An 8,983-nucleotide genomic window follows, 5' to 3' on the forward strand; every position below is an offset into this window, starting at 1 on the left:
CTGGTAAACATGCAACTTTGATCCTCAAGTTACTCTCTCCTGTGCCAGAAACCAAACGGCATGCTCCCAGAATACAACCTTCAGAGCACCAACCGCACACGGCCCCCAGCCTTAGGGTTGCCAGCTCCAAGTTGGAAAATACCTGGCGCTTTGGGAGGTGGAGCCTGAGGAAGGCAGGGTGTGGGGAGGGGTTTCAATGGGGTAGAATGGCCCAGAGTCCACCTTCCAAAGTGGCCATTTTCTCCAGGGGAACTGACCTCTGTCGCCTGGAGCTCAGCTGTAATAACAGATCTCCTGGACGTTGGCAACCATACTGGGAAGTAATTTGGGCCAACTGCATTGCTACGTTCCTGAGGCAGCTCTGCACACCGGCCAGGATCCTGCAAGTGCGCTGCTCTAGCTCTGCTCTGGGGTTGGTTGCAGCCAGCCTGGCAAGTTGCCTCCTCTGTGCCACTTTAGCCTCAGCCTTCTGCCACTGGCGTTCCTGTGGACTGGGAGAGGACATGGGGGGGGGGGCTACAGGGATGGGCATCAAAGTCTTCCTCACTGTGTTGCCAGTCACTTGATTGGCTTGGCCGGAGAATAGGGTTGCCAGGTCCCTCTTTGCCACCAGCGGGAGGTTTTGGAGCGGAGCCTGAGGAGGGCGGCGTTTGGGGAGTGGAGGGACTTCAATGTTGTCGAGTCCAATGGCCAAAGCGGCCGTTTTCTCCAGGAGAGCTGATCTCTATCAGCTGGAGATCAATTGTAATAGCAGGAGATCTCCAGCTAGTACCTGGAGGTTATGCCAATAACTCACTCTACTGTAAATAGTAATGATGCAAATAAGCTGCCTGCTATCCATTGCTTATTGTCTCATTCAATTTTGCCTACTACTGTTTTATTTGCATCAGTACCTGGAGGTTGGCAACCCTACCAGAGAACTGGCCCTCATATCCTAGGAGAAACCCAACCAGATACTGAGGCTGCCAGGCCTGCCCTGCTCCAGCCTGTCTAGTTTGGGCTTCATCTCTGGCACGGAAGGCGCCTGCTCCTTCCTCCTCCCTGAACACAGTTCCTCACTGGCCTGTTCCGTCTTCCCTTCCCAGTGCCGGGGCTCAAGCAACGGAAAAAATTAGCCAGGGAGAGCAGCAGAGCATCTGGGTCTCATAATGTTATGATGAGGGGATTTCAGCCAACCTTTGGCTCATTGTTTATTGTGCAAAGATCCCGCGACATTCCTTCCTCCTCCTCCGCTCACCCCGCACCAAGGACACAGAGCCTCTTCCCCCGAGCCCCCCACGGCTTTCTCACAGTTTCCCTCCTGCCCGTGTGAACTCACCTCCTTCTCCTAAATCATCTTTCTCTACCCCGGACAGCTATCCCGGAGGTCTACGAGAAGACGTTTCAGACATTCTTCCAGCGTTTGGACATTTTCGCTGCCTCTTCCGTCAGATGGCCAGAACGGTTGTGCGTTGGCTGCAGAACGAGTTCAGCCATCCATCCGTCCTCAGCTCCTGCTTTTTAAAATGTTTGTATGAGATACATCGACTGCACCCAGCACATTTTGCCATAATTGGTAATAGACTTAATCCACGAACTAAAGGGGAGACTGCCCCGATCCCATCTAAGAGTTGCATCTGCCTCTTCCTCATTCTATGGAACAGCATCTGAACGTGGGGCCATGGCTCAGCGGTAGAGCACCCACTTGGCATGCAGGAGGTCCCAGGTTCAATCCCCAGCCAGCATCACCAGTTAAAAGGACCAGGCAGTCACAGCTGACTTAGGCGATCCTGTAGGGTTTTCAAGGCAAGAGACAGAGGTGGTTCGCCATTGTTTACCTCTGTGTAGAGACCCTGGACTTTTTTGGTGGTCCCCCCTCCAAATACAAACCAGGGCCAATCCTGCTTAACTTCCAAGATTTGACGAGATTGGGCTAGCCTGGGCCATCCAGATCAGGGGAGACAAAAAGAGATGTCTGCCATTGCCTGCCTCCATGTCCTGACCCTGGTATTCCTTAAAGCGGATGCTAATCTGGTAAACTGGATTTGTTTCCCCACTCCTACACATGAAGCTAGCTTGGTGACCTTGGGCTAGTCACAGCTCTCTTAGCGCTCTCTCAGCCCCACCTACCTCACAGGGTGTCTGTTGTGGGGAGGGGAATGGAAGGTGATTGTAAACTGGTTTGAGTCTCCCTTAAGTGGTAGAGAAAGTCTGCATATAAAAACCAACTCTTCTTCTTCTTCTTCTTCTTCTTCTTCTTGTCTGGAGTTCAGTTGTAATTACAGATCTCCAGGCCCCACCTGGAGATTGTCAAACTTATGTCAGCACCTTTGCCGTATCATCACGCAGAGCAGATGTGTAGATACGCTGTCCCTTTACTCTGCATCTCCAGACTCTCATCTACTGGTAAAGAAAAAATTCTTGGTGACGGCCTTCGACTGTTGGCCTACAACCAGAGAGGTCCAGGTTCCCCTGGAGAAAAGGGCTGCTTTGGAGGGTAGATTCTATGGCATTATAGCCCACTGACGTCACCCTCCCTCACCAAACCCTCTTCTTTCCAGGCTCCACCCCTGAATCTCCAGGAATTTCTGAACCCAGAGGTGGTGACCCTATAACTGACGTGTGATTGTGGGGCTAACGTGCATGACCCTGCCCCCCTCACCCACTAGTATTCTCCTTCAGAGTACACAAAAGTTCGAGGGACCAAAGGTTTGGCACCCAGAGGGCCACTGAGGGGCCGCCAAGATCAGTGCGTGGGACTGAAAACCGCTGAGGTTAAAACAACAGCCCGGCGGGGCCTCTTGCCAACTCCAGGGAGGGAGGGCCAGAAAAGAGGGGGCTTTGTCAGTCTGTTCCCCGTCCTTCCCTGCAGGGTCCAGCCCACCCACGTCCCCTCCCTCTCATCCTCCACAGCTTGACTGGAGCAAAGGATGCCCGCCGGGCTTCCCTGGCATCACTCTGAGAGATTGCCTAAAGGCCCTGGCTGCGTGTGCCAGCCAGGCTCCGCTGCAGAGGGAAAGCAGGAGGGAAACCCCCAAGGGGCAGGGCTTCTTATTCCAGGAGGGCAGGGAGGGCCAAATGCTTCCCCTCAGCTTCCAGGCCCCACGGCATGGGGTGGGGACGGGTGCAGGCGTCCGGAGACTGGTGCTTCTGGGAAGCCAAGCCGGGGGTACCCAACGCAGAGGGGGTGCCAGGTAGCGGACTCTGGCGGCAGCCAGGAAATCGGGCAGCCTCAGAAGTCAGTGCTGGGAGAAAGAGGACAGGGACTGTAGAGGGCAAGAAGCCAACAGAGCCCTTTTGCTTTTCTTCCATATGAACTCTCGAGACGGAAAGATGCCCATCTGCGGAGGATTCCCAACCACCGCTCCTAACCATTACACTGCACTGGCTCAATAAAGTCTCAAGCCACAAGGATAACCCAGCGGGTTGCCCCCCATACATCTATCTCCCCTCCCCAATAGCTGATTTCTTTGGCCATGGCTAAGCTTGATCAGATTTTATCATGTCTATTTTAAAACTGGGTACTGTATACCTCTTCTCCCCTACCCTGGGGCTCTGCTTTAAAAATAATGGCATTCCAGCAGTCCCTACTGCTCCTCAGAAAAGATAATGCACGTGTGTTTTGTGTACATTTACTGCTGCCTCTATAGGTTGCTTAACAGTTTTTTTCTGCTGCTGGGTTTAGCTTCGGTCATTTTCTGGAGGGGGAACTGATCTCTGTAAACATGCATCATCTTTTCTGGGGAGCACAGCAAGAAGAGGTTGGAACATGTAAGCACGCAGTACAAACCGCTTTCTGATAACTAAAACAGATGTCAAGCACATGGGATCTGCTTGCAGCAGGGGCTGCTGGAATGCCATTATTTTTAAAGCAGAGCCCCAGGGCAGGGGAGAAGAGGTACCCAGGACCCAGTTTTAAAATAGATGTGATAAAATCTGATCAAGCTTAGCCATGGCCAAAGAAATCAGCTATTGGGGAGGGGAGATAGCTAGAGCTCAGGTGTAATTCCAGGAGGCTGGCAACCCTGGAGGTTGGCAACCTGGAGGTTGGCAATCCTAAAAGGCCCGTGGAAAATCTTCACGCAGCCCCCAGACCTCAAAGCTTGGAGTGGCCTGACCTTGGCTTAACAGGTCTGCAAATTCGAAGCAGAGCGTGGACCCTCTCTCTCTCCTCCTCGCTCTTTCTCAGACCACAGAGCTGTTCAGGAAAGCCTGAAAACAGACGTGGCCGGAGGGCAAAGTCTGAGAGAGGCTCAGAAAACCACAGTGTTGTTTTGTTTTAATAGTGTCACTGGAGAAGGCAGCCCAGCCCAGGTCTGCGGGGGAACTGCTTTCCTTTCGCTCCCCCCTTCCTTTCTTCTTCCCCTCCCACTCCTCTCCCTTCTGAGTCAGAGTCAGAAGGGCTGCAGGAGAGAGCCAGGGGCTAAGCAAAACCATCCGAGGAGGGAGAAAACGCCCAGCAGTCCCCCTGGATCCTGCAGGCTGCTTGCTTCACAGCAAAATGACCAGGCGTCTCCTGCAGGGAAGCGGTCAAGACTAGATTTGGTGTCTTGAATGAGGCAGAAGTAGGGTGGCCATCTCTGGGTTGGGAAATACCTGGAGATTTTGGGGGTGGAACCAGAGGAAGATGAGGGACAAGAGGCCCCTCAGCAGGGCATAATGCCATAGAGTCCACCCCCCCCCGAAGCAGCCATGGGAAATGATCTTGGTCAATTGTGATAGCAGGAGATCTCCAGGTGCCACCTGGAGGTTGGCAACCCTAGGCAGAAGATACCCACAGAGCCCTGTGTAGGCTTGCTCACCAGCTTAGCACAGCTCTACCATTGTCACCGGGGATCCCTCCTGTGGGGAGGCTTTTCTGGCCTAAATGGGAGCTCCCCCCACACTCACACGTAACCAATGGCATGGCCGGCCAAAGGAGGCGCATGGACCTGTTCTCCTGTGAAGTTCTGCAGCTAAGACACTGCTAAATTTATAAAGCTAGGCCGATCTCTTCAGATCTCAGAGGCTAAGCAGTGTCAGCCCTGGTTAGTACTTGGACGGGAGACCACCAAGGTAGTCCAGGGTTGCTACGCAGAGGCAGGCAAGGGCAAACCACCTCTGAACGTCCCTTGTCTTAAAAACCCCATGGAGTCGCCGTGAAGTCGGCTGCAACTTGAGAGCACATCCCATCCTGCCTTTTCTACTGAATGGCGTTGCTGTGGCTTGTGTGCCTTTGACCCCCGGGTGGAGAGTATTCCCCGATGTGGCTTTTGTACATGCCCTTATTGATGTTCAGGGCAAGGAAGTTTGTGCAGGGTTTTTTTTGGCACAGCCTCTAGAAGGAGGTGTTGTTTTGTTGAACTGATTTTTAATGTCGAAGGCTTTCACGGTCACAGTTCATTGGTTCTTGTAGGTTATCCGGGCTGTGTGACCGTGGTCTTGGTATTTTCTTTCCTGACGTTTCGCCAGCAGCACAGCTGCTGGCGAAACGTCAGGAAAGAAAATACCAAGACCACGGTTACACAGCCCGGATAACCTACAAGAACCAATGATTTTTAATGACTTCTGGAAGCTGCTTTAATTGCAGATAAAAGGAGGATAGACTTTTTTCAGATTAATAATCACTGTCATTGAATGTACACAGTGCGTTGAGTGTGTGTGTAAAGTGCTGTCAAGTGGCAGCCAACTCATGGCGACCCCGTAGGGTTTTCAGGACAACAGATGAATAGAGGTGGTTTTGCCATTGCCAGCCTCTGCATGGCAACCCGGGGCTTCCTGGGTGGTCTCCCATCCCAGTACTAACCAGGGCTGACCCGGCTCAACTTCTGAGATCTGATGAGATCAGCCTAGCCAGGGCCATCCATGGCACAGCAAGAACACACTTGGCAGGGCAGAGTAGAGATAGAGCATGAGAACATAAGAAAGGCCATGCTGGATCAGACCAAGAAGGTCCATCATGTCCAGCAGTGTGTTCACACAGCAGCCAACCAGGTGCTAAATTGTTGTAAAAATATGGTTAAAAACTTGCCAACAATTTCACTTATCGGGTTACCAAGTTCCAGTGTTAGCCAAATTGCTCGATTATGAATATTTATATGGGGGAATTAGCAAATCAATAACCGGCAATGGGCATAACTGCAGGATCTAAGCCTGTGTCTACCAGAGTCCATTCTTTGGTTCAAAGAATAAGGCAGAAGCAATGGAGGTAAAATTAAAAGGTGTTTACTTGATTATATGTTCACACACAAGCAAAACAGATTTTTACAAAACACACACACAGAGCCTAGAGAATAAATAGGTGGTAGAGTAGAGACGTTTGCCAATGTGGCAGATTTCCCTTTGAAGAGGGGCAATACTGCACCTGAACCTGGGGGGGGGGGACATCCAAGGTTCTGTGCAGCAGAGAGGAATAAAAAGGGGGTAGGGGAGGGGTCCCCTGCACGTTTGACAGAGTGACAGCAAGTACGGGAGGGAGAGAGCTAGCTTGCTTATGGCTGAGAGTGACCTCAGTTATACTCTTTTCGGGGTGGGGGCTAATGGGATCATCCCCTCGTAGTTCCCATTCATTCACAAACGGTGAATGAAACCTTAACGGTCGGCTGCTAAGGTGTGTCAGGGGGGCAATTGAGACAGGTAAGCTAAGACCTATGGCTTGCGCAATTCCGGGAGGGTCTGGAGACGATCGCTGATGGGTTTAAACAAAGGGGCGAACAGCTGTGCCCGGGCGAGTCACTTTCGCAACGCCGGATGAGCGATTCTTAGTTGCTGATATCACGGAGGCTTCCGATGGGTCGTCCGTCATGCAGATGGAGGGGTGGGTGCTGGCTATGTGTCTGGTTGTTCTTTGCAAAATGGCTTCTGCTGGACCCTCGAACGGATTCCCTCTGGTTCACTTGGAGGGGTCATCCGTCCTGCCCGTGGTTCCTTCCTGCCTGTTTCGCGGGACGGTGCGGGAGCCCTTTCCATAGCGTTTGAGGCGTGCTGCACGTCTGGGACGGTGGCGACACGTAGCTTCTGGGGTTGCCATGTCTCCAGTCCGGGAGATGGCAAGCGTGGGGCAACACCAGGTGGGGTCAGGAATTTTCCCGGAATTGCAGCTGGTCTCCTGACTACAGAGGATATAGTTCCCCTGAAGAAAATGGCAGCTTTGGAAAGCGGACTCTATCAGATCAGAACTCGGGATGAGCGCCCCTCCCCAAACTCTGCCCTCCCCAGTCTCCACCCCCAAATCTCCAGGAATTCCACAACCCCAAGGTGACAACCCTACTCATGCCTGTAAGCTAAGCTGCTTCTTGAGGGTTTCTTTTCCGGGAAGGGGGTGATGGTAGCTTTAAGAGCCAGTGTGGTGTAGTGGTTAAGAGCGGTGGTTTGGAGCGGTGGCGTCTGATCTGGAGAACCGGGTTTGATTCCCCACTCCTCCACGTGAGCGGCGGAGGCTAATCTGGTGAACCGGGTTGGTTTCCCCACTCCTACACACAAAGCCAGTTGGGTAACCCTGGGCTAGTCACAGCTCTCTCAACCCTACCTACCTCACAGGGTGTCTGTTGTGGGGAGGGGAAGGGAAGGCGATTGTAAGCCTGTTTGATTCTGCCTTAAGTGGTAGAGAAAGTCGGCATAGAAAAACCAACTCTTCTTCTTCTTCTTCTTCTTCTTCTTCTTCTTCTTCTTCTTTTCTTCTGCTTCTGCTTCTGCTTATTGTTTTATTGGTTTGTTTGCAGTGTTTTACGTTGTTTTGTTCTGTTTTTACCCCACCTGAGTATATTTGGAGAAACTGTTTAAAGTATAATAAAGGACTAAATAAAATTGGTGCTGCAGATTTTGGACTCCTGCCAGAGAAAGTCAGCTGAGTCAGCTGAGTCACTGACAAGTGACCTTAAACATAAATCAGGGCTCTGCCAGCTCCAGGTTGGGAAATTCCTGCAGGTTTGGCAGGGGGGAGCTGGGGATATGGGGTTGCCAGGTCCCTCTTCACCACCGGTGGGAGGTTCTGGGGCAGAGCTTGCGGAGGGCAGGGCTTGGGGAGGGGAGGGACGTCAATGCCATAAAGTCCAATTGCGAAAGTGGCCATTGTCTGTAGATGAACTGATCTCTGTTGGCTGGAGATCAATTATAATAGTGGGTGACCTCCAGCTAGTACCTGGAGGTTGGCAACCCTACGTTGGGGTGGTAAAGGGAGAGGGACCACAGCAGGGTATATATACAGCAGGGTGATGGTTGTAACTTGTAAGCTGCCCTGAGCCCTCCCCTGCTGGGAAAGGGCAGGGGATACATCGAATAAAATAAACATAAATTAAATTATTATTATTGGTGCAGTTTTCCCTTTCCTTTTCTTACTTTCTTCTGCTTCTCTCTCTCTTCTTTCAGCACAGTTTGGCTCCAATGCCCACGAGAGCCTCCTTTGGTCACGCTGCCAGAACGGATGTCCAAAGCTGCCTCTTTTCTGGACTTTGGGACAGGAGGAATGGGAAGAAAGTTCATCTTTGCAGAGCTTTCGGTTTCCCTTTTTGGACAAGGGCAGGAAGCGGGTGGGATGGGGAGCTGCCCGGTCTCTTGCTCCATTCTGTGCTCCCCAGAGAGCAAATGCCCCCCCCCCCACCCGCAAGTGCTGCCCTTGCTGGGAAATTGGTTGCTCAAGGGCTGAACTACTGCAGACCTGGTGCGATGGTCTTCTCTTTTTGTCACAAGCCAACCCTCTCCCACACTGGCAAATGTGGTTGGAAGGGGGAATAGAGTTTATCTTTTGCTGTCATTCCTTGTATGCCCACGAGAGGCTGAAAGCCAACCTGTGACGGGAGCAGCTGGCCCCAGGTCACCCACCAGGGTCTCCAACCTCTAGGTGGGGCCTGAAGTTCTCCCAGAATTTCAACTGATCTCCGGACAGCAGAGAGCAGTCCCCCAGGAGGAAATGGCAGTTTCGGAGGGTGGTATCTATGGTATCAGATCTCCATTGAGCTCCCCCCCCCCTTCCCATACTCTGCCCTTCCCAGGTCTCCCCGCCAATACCTCCAGGAAATTTTCAAGC

The sequence above is a fragment of the Euleptes europaea genome, chromosome 2 (assembly GCF_029931775.1).
Source record: "Euleptes europaea isolate rEulEur1 chromosome 2, rEulEur1.hap1, whole genome shotgun sequence".
Lineage (NCBI taxonomy): Eukaryota > Metazoa > Chordata > Lepidosauria > Squamata > Sphaerodactylidae > Euleptes > Euleptes europaea.